Source organism: Monodelphis domestica, chromosome 1 (genome assembly GCF_027887165.1).
Source record: "Monodelphis domestica isolate mMonDom1 chromosome 1, mMonDom1.pri, whole genome shotgun sequence".
In the NCBI taxonomy this organism is placed as follows: Eukaryota; Metazoa; Chordata; class Mammalia; order Didelphimorphia; family Didelphidae; genus Monodelphis; species Monodelphis domestica.
The window spans coordinates 35,342,484-35,364,942 of record NC_077227.1 but is presented as its reverse complement, the minus strand read 5'-3'; positions in this window follow the sequence as shown (position 1 = coordinate 35,364,942).

Genomic DNA, 22,459 nt, shown 5'->3' with positions numbered 1-22,459 from the left:
AAGAGAAGAGAAGAGAGAGAAGAGAAGAGAAGAGAAGAGAAGAGAAGAGAAGAGAGAGGAGAGAGAGGAGAGGAGAGGAGAGGAGAGAAGAGAAGAGAAGAGAAGAGAAGAGAAGAGAAGAGGAGAGGAGAGGAGATGGAGAGAGAGAGAGGAGAGGAGAGGAGAGGAGAGAGGAGAGGAGAGGAGAGGAGAGGAGAGAGGAGAGGAGAGGGAGGAGGAGAGGAGAGTACAGAGTAAAGGTAGGCTTAGCAGCAGACAACAAATGATACATATATCCAGGAGAGCATCACTAGCAAGCAGGCAGCATAGTAGCATTTGATAGAAAATAACATGGAGACTCTATGCCCAGTAAAGACCAAAGGAGAAGAAACCCAATGGTAGGAACAAAGTGATGGTGGCATAGATTCAGGAAGACCTGTGTTCAAATCCAGCCTCAGACATTTGCTAACTGAGTGACCTTGGACAAAGCTTCTATTTGCCTTAGTTTCCTGAACTTTAAAATGGGGACAAAAATAAGAATAGAGCCTAACTCCCAGAGTTGTTGTATGGATCAAATATGGCAATATTTGTAAAGCACTGTGCAGACCTTAATGTTCTATATTCATGCTAAATATATATATATATATATATATATATATATATATATATATATATATATTTAAACCCTTACCATCTGTCTTGGAATCAATACTGTGTATTGGTTCCAAGGCAGAAGAGTGGTAAGGGCTAGGCAATGGGGGTTAAGTGACTTGCCCAGGGTCACACAGCTGGGAAGTGTCTGAAGCCAGATTTGAACCTAGGACCTCCCTCTATAGGCCTGGCTCTCAATCCACTGAGCTACCCAGCTGCCCCCTATTCATGCTAAATATTATGCTTATCATTATTGTTATTGTTATTCATCAGAAGACATCAGTGACCCAGAAGCAATGGAAGCAGAAGTCATCCAACAACTCTCATTCTTCACACATGGAACTTGGCCACACTTATGTATGTCTTTATGCGTGTCCAATCTTCCCACCAAGGGTGTGTATTTGTGGGAGGATATGCCTTCTGTTTATGGGACAAATATTTTATGGATACTTTTTTACTAGGTTAATTAAATTAAATAATGCCTTAGTATTGAACTATTTATACCTTCTGACTGAAAAAGTAAAATACATCCATGGGGGCTCATGGACTATAGTTTTAAGTTTATGTGAAACTACAGACTATCTTGAACCCATCCTACGAGTCTGGGGTTGGGATGTCTCCAAGTCTATTTAAGCAAAGACTGGCTGATCGCTTGTCCTGTAGGATGTAGAGGGAATTTTTGTCCATTTGTGGGCTTCCCAGTTCCCTTATAAATTTGAGATTCTGTGATTCTTTCCAGGAAAACAATTGCCTTTAGGAAGAGAATTTATTTCTGAGTCAACCATGGGCATCCTCCCTTATGGTTGTTGTCTACTAAGATTTATTATTAGAGCCCACTTTTCCATACACAGGGACCATTTCACTGGGAGAAGGGGAAGAGAGAAGGGAATAACTTTTTATTAATGGCTTACTATGTACCAGTCATAGTGCTAAGAGCTTTTACAAATATCTCATTTAGTCCTCACAAAAACCTTGTAAGGCAGGTGCTATTAATATCCTCATTTTAGAGTTGAGGAAACTGAGACTGGAGATCAAGTGACTTGTCCAAGATCACACAGCCAGTGTCTGAGCCCAGATGTATTCTCAGATCTTCTTGACCCCAAGCCCAGCCCACTGTCCTCTGGATCATTTGGCACACAGGTGAATTTTGGGGAAAATTACAAAATACCCAATAGGGACCTCTCTGCTGGTAGTCAAATAGTTTTTCGAACCTAAGGAACCCCAGAATAGTCCTTCTGCCCTCAAAGCTTTTCAGCCCTGCCTTTAATTCATTCATCCATTTCTAATAGCCTTAAGGACCTTAGAGATCCGAATCCAATCTTCTTTATTTTACAGAGAAGGAAACTGAGACTCCAATTTCTATAGCATTCCTAAGGTTTCCTTAGCTCTTCCCTCACAATAACCCTTTAGAGGATTGCTAGGATGAGTATCCCCATTTTACAGTTGTAAAAACCAAGGCTTGGAAGAGCATTCATAGCTTCCTCTGGTCTCACAGCTTACACATGGTAGACCCAGGATGTGGCTGAGTAAGTGCTTCTGAGAATGGGAGGGGCTTCTGAGCTGAGCCTTGGAAGATGGGTAGCATTTTGACAGACTCTAATGGGGCAAAGACATTTCAGGCAGAGAGAAGGGTTAGGGTCAGCCAAGACCCAAGGTGGGAAAATGCAGGTTGTGTTTTAAGAACACCGACGAGTCCAGTTTTGCAAAGTTTGAGCTAAGACTAGAAAAAACAGATTAGGGTCAGCTCTAAGAGAGCCTTGAATGGCACACTACAGAGTTGGACTTGATCCTAGCTCCACTGAAAGGGTGGACTGAATACATCCAGGGGTGCCAGAACCTTGGAAGTCATCCAACAGAGACAGACAGATACTTCCAGATTCCTTCCTGTCTTGGTTTGATTACAGAGCACTGAAGTCCCTTCCCACCCCAGATCCTAGATCCACATCTGTCCTTCCCACCCCAGATCCTGGATCCACATCTGTCCTTCCCACGCCAGATCCTGGATCCACATCTGTCCTTCCCACCCCAGATCCTGGATCCACATCTGTCCTTCCCACCCCAGATCCTGGATCCACATCTGTCCTTCCCACCCCAGATCCTGGATCCACATCTGTCCTTCCCACGTCAGATCCTGGATCCACATCTGTCCTTCCCACCCCAGATCCTGGATCCACATCTGTCCTTCCCATGCCAGATCCTGGATCTACATCTGTCCTTCCCACCCCAGATCCTGGATCCACATCTGTCCTTCCCACCCCAGATCCTGGATCCACATCTGTCCTTCCCACCCCAGATCCTGGATCCACATCTGTCCTTCCCACCCCAGATCCTGGATCCACATCTGTCCTTCCCACCCCAGATCCTGGATCCACATCTGTCCTTCCCACCCCAGATCCTGGATCCACATCTGTCCTTCCCACCCCAGATCCTGGATCCACATCTGTCCTTCCCACCCCAGATCCTGGATCCACATCTGTCCTTCCCACCCCAGATCCTGGATCCACATCTGTCCTTCCCACCCCAGATCCTGGATCCACATCTGTCCTTCCCACCCCAGATCTTGGATCCACATCTGTCCTTCCCACCCCAGATCCTGGATCCACATCTGTCCTTCCCACCCCAGATCCTGGATCCACATCTGTCCTTCCCACGCCAGATCCTGGATCCACATCTGTCCTTCCCATGCCAGATCCTGGATCCACATCTGTCCTTCCCACCCCAGATCTTGGATCCACATCTGTCCTTCCCATGCCAGATCCTGGATCCACATCTGTCCTTCCCATGCCAGATCCTGGATCCACATCTGTCCTTCCCACCCCAGATCTTGGATCCACATCTGTCCTTCCCATGCCAGATCCTGGATCCACATCTGTTCTTCCCACCCCAGATCTTGGATCCACATCTGTCCTTCCCACCCCAGATCCTGGATCCACATCTGTCCTTCCCACCCCAGATCCTGGATCCACATCTGTCCTTCCCACCCTCTCTGGAGGTAATCGAAGGATGCTTTGCATTCAGAAGGTGCTTCATCAAGGTGAATGGCTGAAGGAAGGCTTTTGAGCTTAGTAGGGAGACCCTCCAGACTGTTTTGGAAAGAAAGTCCTTAAAATTCCACCAATTAGATCAGCTGGAGGGTTACTGGGGCTTTGAAGCCGCCAACACCCTTGGGGGAGTTAAGTCATTCACACCTCAGTGTGAACAAGTTCAATCAGCCTCCCTTGACACCTAGCTGAAAGCCTCCTGGGAGTGTGAGGTCTGCTACAGGGAGGGGAAGAAGAGAAAAGGGAATTTGGGAGCAAAGCCCTGAGTTTGTGCCCCAGCTCTCCTCCTCTGTGGGAATATAGGTCAGATACTGCCCAGGAGGAGGCTGGGTATGGCGTGGGAGAAAGAACCCCGGACCTAGAACCTGGTCGTACCAGCTCCCAAATCTCTTCCGCCCTCCAAGCCTCAGTTTCTTCCTCTGTAAAATGGGGATACTGGTGCTGCCTCCCACGGCCACAGTGGTCAGAGGGAGTTGTCGGACAGGGGCCAGGCTGCAGCATGACCCGGATGAATGAAGCCATCCCTGGCTTTCCTGCAAGCCCTTGGGGGGGGGGTGTCAGATGGAAATAGTAGCCTTTCTGGGCTCTGGGCCCAGGCTACCACACCCAGATGGCTCCCAAACCAGCCACAGCTTGTTAGGTTTAGCAAGGAGCAGAGAAATCACTCAGAGCCAGTCTGGGTGGCTCCAGGAGGGGAGTGGGAGGTGGAGGTGGGGGGAGAAGCAAGGGCAGAGGACCTGACCGGGGAGAAAGTCTCTCTCTGTCCCCCAGCTCTCTGCAGGGATTTATGGGGGTTCAGCAGAGCTCTTCGCCTCTAAGAGCCAAAGAGAGAAGCTGGGATCCCGGAGAGAGCGGCTAATTCAGTCTCTTTCCCCACCTCTGCTCCCAGGGCTGACCTGAGGCCAAACCCCTCCGCTGGCCCTTCACACAGTGTGGGGCAGGTAAAGGTGAGGCCTACCCAGAAGGCCTTTGGCTTGGGTCCACTTTCCCCTCCCATCTCTCACCTCTCACCTCCATCTTGGATTTTGTTGCTCTTAATCTCCTGCTAAAAGGATAAGGGGTGTATTTCAGGGAGCCTCTGAGCCCCAAGCGAGGGTTTCAGCAACGGCTCCTCAAGCAGGATCAAAATGATAACATTTTCTTTTTCCCAATTACATGCAAAAACAATTCTGACATTTCTTTTCCAAAATTTTGAGTTCCAAAGTATCTCCCTTCCTGCCTCCCTTCTACCTCCCTGAGACAGCAAGCAATTTGATCGTGGTTATACCTGTGCAATCATCAACAAGCACTTATTAAGTGACTCCTATGTGCCAAGCATTGTGCAAAGTGATGGCTATTAAAAAAAAAAGAAAAGAAACAATTCTTGGTTTCAAGGTTAGAGATGAAGGCTGAAAGGGACCGCAGAAGCCATTTAAATGAACTCCTTTGGGGGCAGTTGGGTAGCTCAGTGGATGGAGAGGCAGGCCTATAGAGGGAGATCCTAGGTTCAAATCTGGCCTCAGACACTTCCCAGCTGTGTGACCCTGGGCAAGTCACTTGACCCCCATTACCTAGCCCTTACCACTCTTCTGCCTTGGAACCAGTATACAGTATTGACTCCAAGACAGAAGGTGAGGGTTTTTAATAGATAAATAAACAAAAAACAAATAAATGAATGAATGAATGAATGAATGAATGAACTCCTTCATTTTACAAACCAAGGACTCTGAGATCTAGAGAGATGATGTGATTTGACTAAGATTATACATATAGTAAGTGGCAGAGGTGAGATTTGAACCCAAGTCCTTGGACTCAAACTATAATATTTATTTTTTATTAGCCCCTGTACTTGTGTGCCAGGTAAATTATAGGGTAGGAATCATGGAATTTAAAGCTGGAAAGGACCTTAGAAATCATTTATACCAATTTTCCACTTACTAGAAGTAGTATAGGGAGAAAATATCTAGACTTGGAACCAAGAAAATCTGGGTTGAAATCTTCTGAGATTCATTCATTAGCTCTATGACATAACTCAGCAAGTCACTTTAATCTCTTTGAATCCCAATTTCTTCATCAGCAAAGTTCAGACAATGGGATGTAACCAGAGCCTCAAAGTCCAATTAATATGGGACTTGCTCCTCATTGGTGGAAATCAATGCCCTTTGAGGGGCTTTGAGGGAAGGAGTAGAATTGGTGATAGCTGGGGAAAGAAGGGAGATGACAGCGTCCTCAGGCTCTTTGGGGTTGTAGAATTTAAAATAGGTGTTTGTCATAAATTGTGGTAGATAAAAGAGTGGGAGCCATAAACTGTTATAATTAAAATGGTTGAAAATATAAATTATGATAGATATAGGAGAGGGTGAGTAAATTTGTGACTGCAGAAAATATGTTTCACTACAGTGTCTTGGTTTTTAAATCAAATATAAGGTGGTCGCCAGGGAATATATTCCCAAATTATGAATGTGCCCAAGTCAACTGGGTTTTATAGAGAATTTAATTAATAATACAATGAGGAGTTAAAGAAAAGAGAGAAAGAGAGAAAAAGGAAATAAGTATGAAGGGCCTTAAGCCAACATGGCCTAGACCTGAGTCTTAAGAAAGAGAGATCAGTCAGTCTTTTATCACTCACCACAAGATTTGTCTTAAGCAAGTATGTCTGGGGAACAGAGTCTCCCCAGAGGGAGTTCCAGCCAGAGTCAGCCTCCCAAGGGACTTCTTCTCAAGAGATCTTCAAAGGGCCTCCTCCAAAAGGATCTATCTCCAAGCATTCTATCTCCAAGCCTCAAGAGATTCCTTTTCTTATATAGAGGTTTTTTTCCTATGTCACCTCCCCTAAGTTCTTCCATCTACCAATCACCGTAGATGTTTTCTAAAAGACAGCCCATCTGAATTCCAGCTAAGTCGACTAATCCCCCCAGTAAGTCTGAACCAGAGAAAACACTACTGTGTCGACTAATCCCCTCAGTAAGTCTGAACCAGAGAAAACACAGCTGAGTCGACTAATCCCATCAAGAGAAAACCTGCCCGACCTTTATAGGTACCTAGCATCCCACTGTATCAATTTTAAAAACAGGCATGGCTCAAAGAACTCCCTGCCTCATCATAAGCATGGGTCCAAGTACTTTCATTGTTTAGCAAGGAGTTTTCTCCCCTAAAGCAGTCTTAAGTACAGGTGGAGTAGAGGTCCTCCCATTGCAAGGAGTTTTCTCCCCTAAAGCAGTCTTAAGTATGGGTGGAGTAGAGGTCCTCCCATTTCTGATCCTGGCGAGTTCTCACATCAAAATGGGGAATGTTTCCAGTAGGGAATTTGTTCCAATGGAGGATTCCTCAATGCGGAAATTTTTAACATTCATAAGTCTGAGAAATTTCAAGATTCACAGAGTCCCCTAGCTTCCAGGATCCAGAAAGGAGATGAGGGAGATTCTGGACTCTCTCTTCAAAGTGGCTGACTCACAGAGCTTTGCTCATGTCCCTATTCCCAGATCCTTTGGGGAATTTTCCCCTTTGGTGAGATCTAGGACCTTCTCGATTATCACTCCCAATGGAAGAGCTCGTTTACTCTGTGCATTATCTGAAATATATTGTTCTATTTACACTTCCTCTGGTTTCATTTTGCTCTTGACTTGGATAAATTGTGTTGCTATTTGCTACAAGGGTTTATCATGGAAGGGGTCAAGCCTTTGGGACCTCTCTTTCCCCACTAACAAATTAAAAAAATAATTTAACTTGTATCTAAAGGCTAACAATATTGAAGGGAGTTCTGTTGTTGAGTTATATCTGACTGTATGTGACCCCATTTGGGGTTTTCTTGGTAAAGATATTGGTGTGGTTTGACATTACCTTTTCTAGCTCCTTTTACAGATGAGGAAACTGAGGCAAACAGGGTAAAGTGACTTGGCCAGGATCACCCATCTAGGATTGGATCTGAGGCCAGCTTTGAACTCAGGGAAACGAGTCTTCCTGATTCCAGGACTAGCGCTCTATCCACTCCCCTACCTAACTTTTCCTGTTTAAGGGGATGGATAGATATCACTCTAGTCCAGTATCTCTCATTCTGCCTTTCTTTCTAAGGAGAAAAGAGCATCTAGCCTCAAGCCCTAGCCTCCTCTTTTCCCTCCACAGAGGAAGTAAAGTCTCATTTGGAGAAGGATGGGAGACAGAGATGCCAGAGATGTCTATTCTTGTCTCCTTAAGGAGCCCCACATGGCACTGTATATCCCCAATATAATAGCAGATGGGTATTAGAAGAATAATTTAAAGTGTTTGGCAAACCTTAAAAATCGATACTACATGACTTTAGGTAAGTCACTTCCCTTTTCTGGGGGATTGGGGTCTATCCAACCAATGATAAAATCATTTTTGTTCTTTTCCTCCAACATTTCTCTCATCAGTCCTCTTCTCTTTGTTCACACAGCTGCCACTTCCCCAGCTAATGCCAGAGCCTCCTACTTTGTCTCTCTGCCTCCACTCTCTCTCCTTTCCCATCCACCCTCCAAGGAGCTGCCATATTTAGTGATATGACTAAAGCCCAGATCTGACCATGTCCTGGGCTTCCTCTGTAGTTGCAACAGCATCCAGAAATGGACCACAGAATTAGAGCTGGAAGATGATCTCCCTGATGATCTAGTGGTGATTCAGCCTCCTCTTTTAGAGATGAAGGAAGTGAGGCCCTGAGAGGCTGGGATTTGTTCCAGAGACCCAGGACATCATCATTTTAACCCAGACCCTCTGAAACCAAATGTGCTCCCCTTGCCACCGTAGCATCCTGCCTCTCTCGCTGAGTGGAAGATGGCAACCCCAGTCCATGACAATGTCATGCTACAAAAGATGGGCTGGAGAGCATGAACATATGTCAGGTAGTTGAAAGACTGTCATGTGGACCAGGGATGAATGCTTGTTCATTCTTTGGACTCAATATTACGTCAAATTCTTCTTTCTATTAATACTAACCAAGCCGTAGAATTTTCGGTCATTTGCTAGTTGTTGGGGGTTTTTGTTTTTATTTTTTATTTTAGGCAAATGTGAGTAAGTCACTTGCCCAGGACCACATATAGCTAGGAAGTGCCTATAGCCAGATTTGAACCCAGGCCCTCCCAACTCCAGGTCTGGTGCTCTATCCACTGGACTACTTAGTTGCCTCTGCCGGTCCCCCATCTTCCAGGTATTAAAAGGGAAAGGGAGCTACATAGCTCAGTGGCTTGAGAGTCAGACCTAGAGACAGGATGTCCAGGGTTCAAATCTGAACTCAGACATTTCCTACCTATGGGACCCAGGGCAAGTCACTTAACCTCCATTGCTTAGTCCTTACTGCTTGGCTACCTGGAATCAATACATATCATTGATTTTAAGACAGAAGGTAAGGGTTTTCCCCCCCAAAAAAGGGGGGAGGAAGGGAGAGAGAGAAGAAGGGAAAGCCAGAATTCAGCTGCAGTATCAAGTCCAGCGATGGGTACACATTTTAGGAAGCTAGAGAGCATCCCAAGGATGGCAGCCAGATTGACTGGGAGCTTTCAGACCATGCCACACAAGGGGTACCTGTAGGCACTGGGGGTGGGATTGGCCTAGAGATGAGATTTGGTTAAGGAGGAGAGGAGAGAGACACAACAGTTGTCTTCACTTATTAATAGGAATTTTTATCTCCCATACAACTTCCTTTATTTTCCTTCCTTCCATCTCCTCATCTGCCTTATTGCTGAATCCATTTGGTGTCCTCTCTACAACCCCCAGGCACTCATCTCTGCCTTTGTTTCCCTCCTGTCACTCCTGCTCTGGCCTCGATTTTCTCCCCTCAAAAACTGGACCTGATGTAGTAAACCAATTCAACTCTAGCCTCCCATCTACCCTTCAATCCCTTGCTGCCTTTGTTTTACTGCTGGTCATGCTTAGCAAACCCAAGCACCCCGAGCTACCCCCACCATCTGCCTTCTTTGCTTCTATTCACATGCCACCAAATGCCAACACCAGGGAGGTCAGACTCTGATGTTAATGAACACATCTATGCTATCAAATCCTAACTGGGCCCTTAAGCTACAGGGCAAGTCTCAAATTCTTCCCCAGTAAATTCTGTCAAACTGCCCACAGTGGCTGTTCCAAATTTCCTCTCCTCTAATCACATTACCTCCACCCTTCCCCTCTCAGCAGATCTCACCCCCAACCCTACTCAGAAAATGGAGGTGACCTATCGTGAGAACTCTCTTTTTGCCAGTTCTCATCTTTGATTCTATTCTTTATTGTCCTTCCCCCAATTCCACCCTTTCATTCCAGGATCTGGTGAAGATCTGTCCCTTCTCCAGTCCCTTTATTTTTATCCTTAATTCTATTCACTCCTGTCTTCTCCAGGAACTTGTCCCATGGGCTGTGGTCCCCCTTTTTCTATTCTTCAACAGAAAAATCATTTGTTTGCTAGGCATACCTTACCTAACTGATCATTTCTCAATGTCTGTGAATGTAGCCAGGTCTGGTCTCCCCGTCATTAAAAACTTTGTCCCTTGCTAATGCATTGCTGTTGGAGTTGTGAACTGATCCATCCATTCGGGAAGGCAATTGGAATGATGCCCAAAGGGCTATAAAAGACTGCCTGCCCTTTGATCCTATAATACCACTAGTAGGTCTGTATCCCAAAGAGATGAAGAAATGGGACAGGACCTGTTTGTACAAAAATATTTATAGCAACTCTTTTTGGGGTGGCAAAGAACTGAAAATTAAGGGATATCTTTCAATTGGGGAATGATGGTGATGGGATACTATTGAGCTATAAAGAATGATGAATAGGATGATTTCAGAAAGAGTTGGAAAGACCTCCATGAACTGATGCAGAGTGAAATAAGCAGAACCGGGAGAACATTATACACTGTAACTAACAATATTGTAGAACAACCAAACATGATGGACTTTGCTACTAACAGCAATACAATGATCCAAGACAATTTGGAGGTACTTATGAAAAAGAATGTTATCTGCCTCCAGAGGAAGAACTATCAGAGTACAACTGCAGATGGAAGCATATGATTTATCACTTGTTTATTTGGGTATATGTTTGGGGTTTCAATTTTATAAGATATTCACTTACAAAAATGAATAATATGGAAATGTGATTTGTGTAATAATACATGTATAATTCAGAAAAAAAGAAAAAGAAATGAAAAGTTTACAAAAACACTTTGTCCCTGCCATCCACCAAAGCTCCCGTCTTATTTGATATGGTTGCTTTAAGACAGCTAGGCAACATAGTGGTTAGATCACTGGGTCTGGATTCAGGAAGAACTGAGTTCAAATCCAGTCTCAGATTCTTATTAGCTGTGTGATCCTCACACTTAACCTCAACTCCTCCATACCCTGGTACAAACCTCCCATTATCTCACATTTTTCCAATCCCTCATCTCTTTTCCCAACAAATATTACACCTCAACTCTAAAATGTGGATAATAATAGCACCAACTTCCCAGAGTTGTTGTGGGAATCAAACAAAGTAATATTTATAAAAAGAATTTAGCACAATGCCTGGCACATAGTAGATGCTACATAAATTAATCTTCCCTTTCTTATATCTTCTACCATAAAACAAAGAGAAAGTCTTATTTATGGCGATCAGACTAAAGGTAGGGATAGCTTTTAAAAACCTAGTTAAGAGAAGTACCTCTTTATTCACCTTTGACCAGATTGTAGGGAGGACTAAAGAGAGACAATGGTTTCACGATAATTTTCTTTCTAAAGGTGCCCCAGCATTAATATTCTGTGGTTCTGTCTAGGTCAATGAAAAACCCTAAACGTGAACCACGTATTTTACTTTATGGCGGAATTGTGTCTTTTATTTCTGGGTTACTATAAAATATTCAGGAAAGTTGCTTAGGTCAGAAATAATTCTGATTAGCGGAGGAAACTCTGCCCCTCTGAACCTCTCCAGGTAGAAATGCTCATATATTAATAAACTGGCTCTGACCAATTTTGGCTTAAAATACAGAGTATAGAGTTTCTCTCCTCCAGATTGGGGATACTGGAGAGGGAATCCTAATTGGTACAGGTCAGACTAAGTGGATCACAGGACTGGAAAGGTCCATGGAGGTCATCTAAACAACATCTTTGTTTAACAGAGAAGGAAACCGAGGCCCAGAAGGATTAGGAGACTTGCCCAAATCACTTAAATAGGTAAATGGAAAAGATCTACCAGGTCTTCAAAGTCTGCATTCAGTCCCCTTTACACTGCTCCCCATTGCCTTTGAGAGCCTTCCAGCTCTGACATTCTATATACACTTGAACAAGGGGAAGTCCCTCTGAGACTCTGCTCAAGGTGGGATCCACACTCAGAATTCCTGGTACTTAGCCCAAATGGGCTGCCCTCCTTATATTAGGGCTTGTGCTGAGGTTTTTAAAAGCTTGTGTTTCCAGAACTATCAATGAACTCCTTCAGATTACCGGACCACTTCACTAAAAGCCGTAATATTTTCAAAAGAGGTCAAACCTAGGGCCATGATGACTAATGGAACACGTTTGTTTTCCTATCTAGGCTTCCACTTTGAACCAGTTGCTCTGGTGATAACCAACGATTTAGACTCCTCTTTGGACCAGCTTCTAACAATTGCTTGTCCTAATGTTTAGAAGACCTGCAGAGAACGAATGTTGTACATAGTACCAGCAATATTGTGGGATGATCAACTGTGAAAGACTTCGATATTCGCAGCAATACAATGATCCCACTTGTGACAAAGGATGCTCTCCACCTCCAGAGAAGGAACTGTTGGAGTTGGAGTTGGAATACAGATGAAAGCAGATGGTTTTTCATTTAACTTTATTTGGGTTTTGGTTTTAGATGAATATTCTCTTAAAACAATGACCAATATGGAAATTCTCTTATAACAATGACCTCCCTACAATGCATGATAATATATATAAATATATATATATATATATTATATATATATATATTATATATATATATATATCCCAGATCAAATTGCTTACCATCTCTAGGAAGGGGGAGGAAGGGAGTTTGGACCTTAAAACTTCAAAAACTCCTGTGGAAAGTTATTACATGCAATTGTTAAAATAAAATATCTTTTAAAAAATAAATAAGTAACTAAAAGACCTGCAAGGTCAGAGATTCTTTAAAAAAAAAGGTTCACATTTTTAAAATGTAGCCAGTCCTGAAGGATCTGATTTTATGTACATATTATATTTCATATTTTAAAATGTGGATTCATCATTTTAAAAAACACCACAACACTGCACATGGAATGATACTCTGTAGCCAAGAATTCTTAACCTTTTTTGCATTATTATGGATTCCTTTGGCAATCTGATGAAGCCTCAGTCCACCCTTTCCCAAATAATGGTTTTAAATTCATGAACTAAAAGGCAATAGGATTACAAAAGAAACTAATACTGCAAATTATCAAAATGTTTGATGTTAAACAAAAACAAAAACAAAAGGTTATCAAAATGTTTTTAAAAACAATTTCAAAGACCCTTGATCTAGGGATTTCTTGCTGTAAATTTTCAGTTTCCTTTAGCAAGCTCTGGAAGGAGAGTTCTTCCCTCCACTTCCTATTGCTCTGAAATTAAGCTGTGACTGATCTGTGAATCAGCTGATCCAAGTTAAAGGTTCAAGATGTCATTAATTCTTTGTCACCTTCATTTTAGCTGCCCAGGTCAAGGAAAAGCTTTGCACAGTAAGGTGCAAATCCAAGAGACTCTGGACAAGCTCTGTAATGTGATGACAGCTTAAAACTCACATTTTTATCCAAACAACTTGGACAACATAGGTAGCCCTCAAGAAACGCACTTTCCAGAGTGTCTTAGACTGAAAGTTGTTCTTTCTAACCCCCCTTTTTCTTTATTTCACTCTTCTGATAATTTATTAGTAACTCTAAAGCACTTGCTTACCCCAGCTCAGGGTGAGGCATTTGAATAGCCATGATTATATAGATAGGTCTCAAGCCCTCATCCAATATCTTTTCTAGAAACAGACCCATAAATCAAATAGATAAATATCTGATTAGAACAAAATAGCATTTTTATAGCAATTAATTGCAAAATAATAAGGGAAAGTCAAATAGTAGAATTATTCTCACCCCCCCACACACAATCCCCCATACAAAGGAATACAATCTGCAGATTCCCATGTAAAAGGAAAGGGAAAACTCCCAAGCAATTCATATTCCTAGGAAAGGAAGGATTACATCATGATATAGTAACTTCACTACCTTTGCCTTAAGGCTATTCTATTTTTCCTTCCTTGCTGCCATTCCCTCTTCTCCTCCAAATAGTCACTTGCTGTCCTTGGAAGAACAGTCATCTACTCAAGCTATTCTCTTCTGCAGTAGCATTTTTCCCTCCAAGCAAAAGTCATTATTCTTTGTGATATGGTCTCAGGCCAACATGCATGGGGACTAGTCAACACATCTTCCCTCTTCTGTTAGTCAGACTCGCTTCTTGCCACACTTAAACTATCGGGAATTTTGCTCTTGACTCTCCACTTCCAGAAAAATTCCCTAACTCTCATTGATAATTGGATTAGGGCAAGTGAATTCTTTTTAGTTCCCAAGATGTCACTAGAAGCTGGTGTCTCAGCCAGGCAGATTCCCTTAGAGGTACATTAATAACTAAAGGAAGTATGTAGAAATACTGGACATAGTCAAAGCTGGCCATCTTTGCCCTTCCTTCCTGCCACCATATAAAAGTCTCCGAATCCCTTATAACTATTAGGGCTGGAAGAAATTTAGACATGATCTAGTTTACTCCCTTCATTTTACAGAGGTGAAAAGTAAAGTCAAAAGAAAGAGAGCTTCATATGGCTAGAGAGTGGCAGCTGTCAGTCATAACTTGAAGGGAGAGGGGGTTTGAGAATACTAGCACCCTGAAGTTCTTCAGCTATCCCCCAAAATGAGGATACAAAGGGTTTGTCCAAATTCCTATTCTTCTGGAAGTTGAAATTTAAACCCAGACCCTTTCATTCCAAGCAAATACCATATTTCTTGTTAACTAATTCATTCCAAGCAAATACCATATTTCTTGTTAACCAATAATCAGTCAACCAATAAACATTTATTAAGTGTCTACTATGTGCCACATACTTTGGTAAGTGCTACAGATACAAAAGATAGTCCCTGCCCTCACAGAGCTTATAACCTAATGGGGGAGGGGGCACATGCAAGCAAATATATGCAAAACAAGCTATATATAGAATAAATTGTTAACAGAGGGAAGGTACTAGAATTAAAGGGGTTGGAAAAGTCCTTTTGTAGGAGATATTTTTATTTGGAACTTAAAGGAAGTCAGAGAGGGCAGTAGTCCTCACACCTCCATATTCTTCTCCTACTCCCACTGCCATTTTATCTCCTAAAAGGTTGGAAATACTTACCTATAGACTCAGAAGGGTGCCTAGAAATGCCCCCAAAAGGTGGTCTTCTTCACTTTGACAAGATAAAGCAGTCAAGATGTGAATTCTCTTGTCCTCATACTTCCACCACTAATTAAGGTTTTACTCTGGTACTAACTTGAATTTCATAGCTAGCTCACCCAACTGAGTTTTCCCTTGGATTTAGTCTTTTTAAAAGGAATTACACACACTGCCGAAGACAGAGATGCTAGAGGGACAAAGACCAAGATGAGAGAGGCTGAATACCAAAACAAATCCATTTCCCTGAAGAAAGATATGTATAACCAACCTGCCCCTATACAGCAGTCTTCAAAGTGGGGTCCCCAATCTGATTCCAAGAGTGCCACAGCCTGTCCCCAAGGTGTGAAATCAACTAATCCCAAATTAAGTCCATAAATTGCATCCAACTCTCCCCATGATAACCATAGAATTTGTCTCCAATACAGCCAATCAGTTCCTTTTCATTCAACATTTTTTTCTTTTCTCAAATAGTATTTTATTGTATTTTTCCTAGTTATATGTACAAATAATTTTTAAATTTTTTAAATTATTTTTTCTTTTTTCTAGTAATGTTTTATTACATTTTCCCCAGTTGTACATGGAAACAAATTTTAAAATTTTTTTTAAATTAAAAAAACAAATTCAAAAAAATTTTTAATGTTAAAAAAATTCTGATATTTTAAGATTCAAATTCCTTCAACACCTTTTTAAATAATTTTATTCAAAAATATTATATTTCCTCAACTACATGTAATAATTTTCAACATATGTTTTCTCCTTCAACAATTCTAATCAGTTCTCAGCTTCTTGTTCTTTTCACCAAAACAAGAGTCCGGAGAGTTTGTCCAAGATCCTTCTGGCCTGTAGATCCATAGTATAAGATTTATCTGATGTTCCAGAGGCCCTAGGCCATCAACCCCAATTACTGAGTCCCTTTTTGGGATCTCAGCTCTTCTCTCTGGCTTTCTATATTTGTTTTCCTTTTTTAAGTTAGTCTGCTTATGCCAGTTAGGGATACATTTAGACTTCCAGTTGGATTCCATATGCATTGTAGAGATCCCTAGCAAAATCTGTTGTGTCTCATGTACTTCAGGGACACAAAGGAATTTTTGCCCTCTAGAATGGAGCCTAAGCTGTCTTCATGGGTGGAGAATATAAGGGGCTCCCAGCAGGAAAAGGAGGGAAAGAGGTTTAGTTTGTGAAACAAGCAATGAAAAGGATTTATTTTCACTTGAAAGTGAAGAAGTGCTTACCAGTCTACCCCAGGTCCCTAATCCTTCTGGGAAAAGCCTCTCTTCTGGGAACCCTGAAGGGATGATGACTTTCCTCTGAATAGAGCAGTTTCGTTTTATGTTCTCTTCTTTTTCTAAATTGTCTTGTTACAAGCCAGTGATGTATGAAAAATTGTAAAAAGGGATGTCTATCTTTTTAACTGTATAAACGTGAATTTAGAAGTGAGTATAATCCTGGTCCACTTGGGGTGATAAGACCATATCCTTGTGGAAGAATGAATGAGCTGTTACACATAGATTTTACCTTAAAACACTTCTTTAGTTTACTGGGGGGGGGTGTTAAAAGAGGGAGAATTTGATTCTTTACCCTGCTCTAACTCAGTGGCCATCCTAGTCAAGGCATGACATCATTGAAGACTAGATGGTGACAGGTTAGCAAAGTATTATCATACTTGATGATCCCTTTATGATGTGTGAGCACTTCTCTTTCTGACCGATTCAGAAGAGCCAATGAAATTGGCTGGGCTGAAAATGGTGCATGCCTTTTAAGAAGGTAAGTCAAAGACGGTCAATGGATTGAGAGTTGAAAACGTTCCTACATTCTGAAGCCTATCTTGAGCTCAGGAATTCTGAACTGCAGTGGGCTAAGACAAATGGGGTTCTGCTCTATGTTTGGCATTAATATGATGAATCCTGGGAGAATGGAAGGCCACCAAGTTGCCTAAGGAGAACTAGCTGATGTTGTAAAATAGAGTATGTCAAAGCTCTTGTTGATGACCAGGTCTTGAGTAGCCCTTGTACTTCCAGTCTGGGAGAAATAATAGACCCAGTCTTTACAAATAAAAAACTAAATTTGGGAGGAGCTAGGTTAGGTGGCTCAGTGGATTGAGAATCAGATCTAAGGATGGGAGATCCTAGATTCAAATTTGACCTCAGATACTTCCTAGCTGTGTGACCCTGGCCAATTCACTTAACCCCCATTGCCTAGCCCTTACTGCTCTTCTGCCTTGGAACCAATATGCAGTATTGATTCTAAGATGGAAGGTAAGGGTTAAAAAAAATCAATAAATATGAATAAATCAATAAATTTAAAAGAAAATTAGAGACAGATGATGAGAGTTAGAAGTTGAAGAAAAATCAAACTCTTCACTTTTGGAGGAGCCTCCTAAAGGGATTTTCTCTTTTCCCCTTTTGTAAGCAGCCATGGCATCTAGTGTCTGAGCTAGTCTCAAAGTAGACACCCTTTTATGCAACTGGAATGTCAGTTTGAGAAAGTTTTGAGCCATAGTGGAAGGCAGTAGAGACAGAGATTTCAGACTAACTTGGCTACAGAGAGGAAACCACTTTGAAGCAGCATCAAGGAGTGAGACCTTTGGCAGCATAGAAGAGAACAAGCTGTGTTTGCATTCACAAATAGCCATCCTTTGCAATCAAGGGATGAGCTGTGGAGAAGAGAGACCTTGGGAATCAGCTGAGCAACCCAGCTGAGCGAGACCTTTGGCAGCATAGAAGAGAGCAAGCTGTGTTTGCATTCACAAATAGCCATCCTTTGCAATCAAGGGATGAGCTGTGGAGAAGAGAGACCTTGGGAATCAGCTGAGCAACCCAGCCATCAACGAGGGAGTCTTAGGAGGACTCTATCAGAAAGAAAAGACTTTACTGGTGCAAGGAGTAATCAGGGCACTGGAGAGGAATTTTTCAAAGGCACGTGATTATGGATAATGTTCACAGTTCCCCAAAAGTCTTTATGGAGGAGAGAATATTTTGAATTCCCTGGATAGTATAAGACCAGAATCTTCTAGTCAGTAAAATAGAGGTTTCCTGAGAACCATCTTCTTATAAACAATTTAAATTAGTCTCCCTTAAGACTTCAGAGACCTAGCCTTATATTAGAAGATTTCCTGAGTAGCATTGCCTTTTTGGGAAAAAAATAAAATCTCCCACATATTTCCTGACCATTGTCCTACTTGGAGATAAAGATCCATGAGTTATTCTGATGATGAAAGTCTACAGGAAGGGTTCTTAATTCCAATGTCTTTAATTATTTCCTTTTTATCCTACATATAACATTTATTTGTATATATTTATGTGTATCTTGTCCCCCCCATTAGATTGTAAACTCCTTGAAGGCAAGAAGTGTCTTTTGCTTCTATTTATATCTCTAGTGCTTAGTACAATGCCTGGAACCTACTAGACACTTAGTAAATATGTGTGTATGTATGGATGTATTGATTAATGGGAAGGAGATCTCTTGGTCAACAATCCCAAAAGCCTTTTGGGAGAAATCTAAGTGCCAGGATGATACTTCATGTCTTGGAAAGATTGTCTAGGACTTGGAAGCATGCTTACTGATCTATCAGAATGTCAGAATTGCCCTAGTGGCAGTGATTGGAACCACTGGGCAATGGAAGTAGCTTATCTATTAATGGGTTCTTGGGAGAGTCTTTTTGGATCTTCAGCATTTTCCATGGGATGAAACAAAGACTGTCCTACCCAGAAGCACAGCTAACTTGCTTGAATGCTCAAATAGGAGCTGGGACGCTGTTCCCTAAGTTTTTGGAAATTTAGACATAAGGCAAAGTAAGATACAGTTCAAGATTTTTCAGAAGCAAATTCAGGTGGGAACAATGAAGCAAAAAGAGTCAGACCCCAAGGGTGGGACTCAGTCTACGTGAACCCCCAGAAACTTTAGTGACTCTGGATCATAGACTGTAAGTAGAACATAACCATATAAACTTATTATAATGCTAGCCTTGTCTTTACATAAGATTCCTTCAGGTTGAATGAAGATGTTTTTCTTCTCTTTCCTTCAGTCAATACACTGATGTTGCCATAAGCAAAAATGCAGCCATAAAAATTATATATAATCTTTGAGAATTGCTGGTCTAATGAACTGAGCTCATGACTTTCCTAGAGCAAAAGAAAAATGTTCCCTAAACTGTGGGAAGACAGGTACAGTGATACACTAAATTGATTCATCCTTCCTGGAAAATTGATTTGGAATTATGCAAAAAAAGTTATTATTTATACCCTTTGGTCCAGTGGAGACCCTACACTAAGGAAGCGAATGGCAGAAAGAAAGGATGTGTGTGTGTGTGTGTGTGTGTGTGTGTGTGTATGTGTGTGTTCAAGCAGCACTTATTGGCATTCCTAGAGTACCACATAGGTGTGCTAATATATCTGGGACTCCCATTAGCTTTGGCCCAGAACACAAGTCATATGTGTGTCAGCACCCTCAGCCCATGATCCCCTCCCCCCCAAGGCAATGGCAACACTACTGTACTGAATGAACAACTCCTGGAAACTGATCGAGAGCCTAGTCAGTGATTGGAGAATGATGAAATAAAATGAGGCAAAGGAATATAATGGAATATAAATGGATATATATAGGAATAGAAAAATTCAGAGAATGTGGGAATATATATAAACTGGTGCAAAGAAAGAACCAGAACACACATGACTCCAAAAGAGCATTAAAAGACATCAGAATTCAGAGTAAATGCAATCATCATCATCGTCATCATCATCATCTTCTTCTTCTTCTCCTCCTCCTCCTCCTTCTTCTTTTTTGTTTTTGGTAAACCCTTCTGTTTTGTCTTGGAATAAATATGTATTGGTTCCAAGGCAGAAGAGTGGTAAGCACTAGGAAATGGGGATTAAGTGATTTGCCCAAGGGTCACCCAGTTGGAAAGTGTCTGCAGCCAGATTTGAACCTAGGATTTCCCATTTAGGCCTGGCTCTCTATCTGTTGAACTCCCAAGCAACAATCTTTTTTTTTTTATTCAAAGATATTTTATTTTCCCAAAATTATGCATAATAACAACTTTTAACATACCCTTTCCAAATTTACAAGATCCGAATTGCCTCCCTCTGATTTGACCAGGGTTATATTTGTATTATCACAAGCAGCATCTTGATTCCAGGATACTTACCGTCTTCTTAGTAGACAAGTGGTGCATCCATTGTCAGACAGTCACTATTATTCATTAGACTTCCTTAACATTTCTGTGTTTTATTTTGTTTGGTTTTTTGACCCAGGAGCACTCTAGGAAAAGGGAAGTCAGGTTACTCCTAAGGGGTTGCGGCGCCAAAATCAAAAGGCATCAATAAAATCTTTTTTTAATGAGCCCCATGTTACCGTACAGGCTCTTTCCCTCCACTGAGTGCCTTGCAAAACTGCTCATGGTTTAACTCGATTCGATGGTGTGGCTTGGCAGGAATCAGGGAAGGGGCTCATAGACCTCAGTGCGGAGGACACTCCATCCATGAAGTTCCTTTTAGAAGGGACATGATTAGCCTGTCTGGCTGCTCTTTGAAGAACTCCTGATGTCATCTCAGGCACTGTGAAGAGCAGGTTATTTAGGGCCAATTCCGTGAAGGTACCCAGTGTTCCCTATTTTCTCTCTCCCTGATGAGCTGCCAGACAAATTGTACATGGAAATCGAGCGTGTTCTCAAGCACTCACCTGTTCCTGCAATTTATTCCCTCTTTCAAATAGGCACCATCAACCAAGCTGAAGACTGTGTGATTTTTTTTCCTTTTTTTCCCTTTTTTTTGGGGGGGGGAGATGTTCTGGACATGCAGGGCCAAAGTATCCTTTCAAGATGTAAAATGGGACCAGCGTGGTGATCGTTAACCTTGGAGTGAGGATGGGAGTGCTCAGCAACCAGAAGACAGGGTCACGGGGCCTCATCCCTGCTAGAATCACAGGCTCCTTTTTCAGAGAGCTTGGTTGGCAGAAATTGCAGAAGACTTTAATGAGAGACAAGTAGGCCAAAGCAGGAACACCAGGGCAGGGCCAGCATCTTTCAGATGTTCCCAAATACCAGCCTCAGGTTTTTGTCTGCTGGTTTGTTTTTTGTTTGTTTCTTTTTTTAATGAAAGGGCTAAAACCCAGCCACAAGCTCATGACCATCTCAGAATTAGAAGGAATCTCAAAAAGCATCTCGTCCATCCCAAGTTTGAATAGGAATTCAATTCAACATAACCCATTAAGTGCCTGTTATAGACAAGGTACATTGCTAGGGGATGGAGAGATAAAGGTAAAAAAATGGCTCCAACAAACATTTTTTTTTAATAAAAACTGTCACCTTCTATAGGTTTTGAGTAATAAGATCCGTATAAACCAGAGGAATTGCTTCTCAGATCTGGGAGGGGGGAAGGGAGAGAATAGGAATCATGTAACTATGGGAAAATATTCTAAATAAATAAATAAAATAAACTCTCACCTTCTGTCTTAGAATTCACACTAAGCGTCAATACCACAACAAAACTCTTGGCTGAACAACCCTGGGCAAGTCACCCCGCATTGCCCAGCCCTTCCCACTTTTCTGCCTTAGAACCAATGCACAGTATATGGAAGGTAAGGGTTTAAAAAAAAAGAACTAGGTAATTGGAATTAAGCCCATGGTCAAATAGCTAGGAAGTATCTAAGGCCATATTTGAACCCAGGTCCTCCTGACTCTAGGTCTGATGCTCCATGAGCTTACTTTCCATCTTAGCTTACCATCTTACTTACCACCTAGCTGCCCCAGTGAGTTTACTTTCAGAGTGGGAATCAATTTATTATTTATTTTTTTATTATTATCAATTTATTTTTGCTTCCATATCTTCAGGATTTACCACTATACCGAACACAAAATAAATGTTATTGCCTGATTGATTACATTGAGAGGAGGGAGAGGAATGGGAAACAAATAAGTAAAAATATATAAGAAGTTATTTGGAGGGAGGAGGGCAGAGTTGTTTACAACTGGGGAGACAACTTGCAACTGTAGATGCAGGCCAAAAAAGATGCATTAAGAGTTGGCACGTGAGCTCAGTTATTTAGCAATGAACCCTAAAGAGTTAGATTTAATGAATGTATGTGTGGCTGCATTTTTCCTTTTAAGACCTAGAAATGGACTAAAAAAAATCCCAGATTTGTGCAATAATAATTGTGCATTTTCAATGGAGAGACAAATGTGGGGCAAAAGTAAGCTCATGCATGTTACTAATGATAATTTGCCTTCAAGGAGGAATATAAGATGAAAAAATGATGACTAGAGCAGCATGGAAAGATTTCTATCAACTGATTCAAAATTGATAGAATGGATTCTAAATTGTTCCAAGGCAGAAGGAAAACAATATATAAAGACGACAATGAAAACTGAACAGCAACAATAAAATGATTGAATGTTATTAAATTATAAAGATCAGAGTTG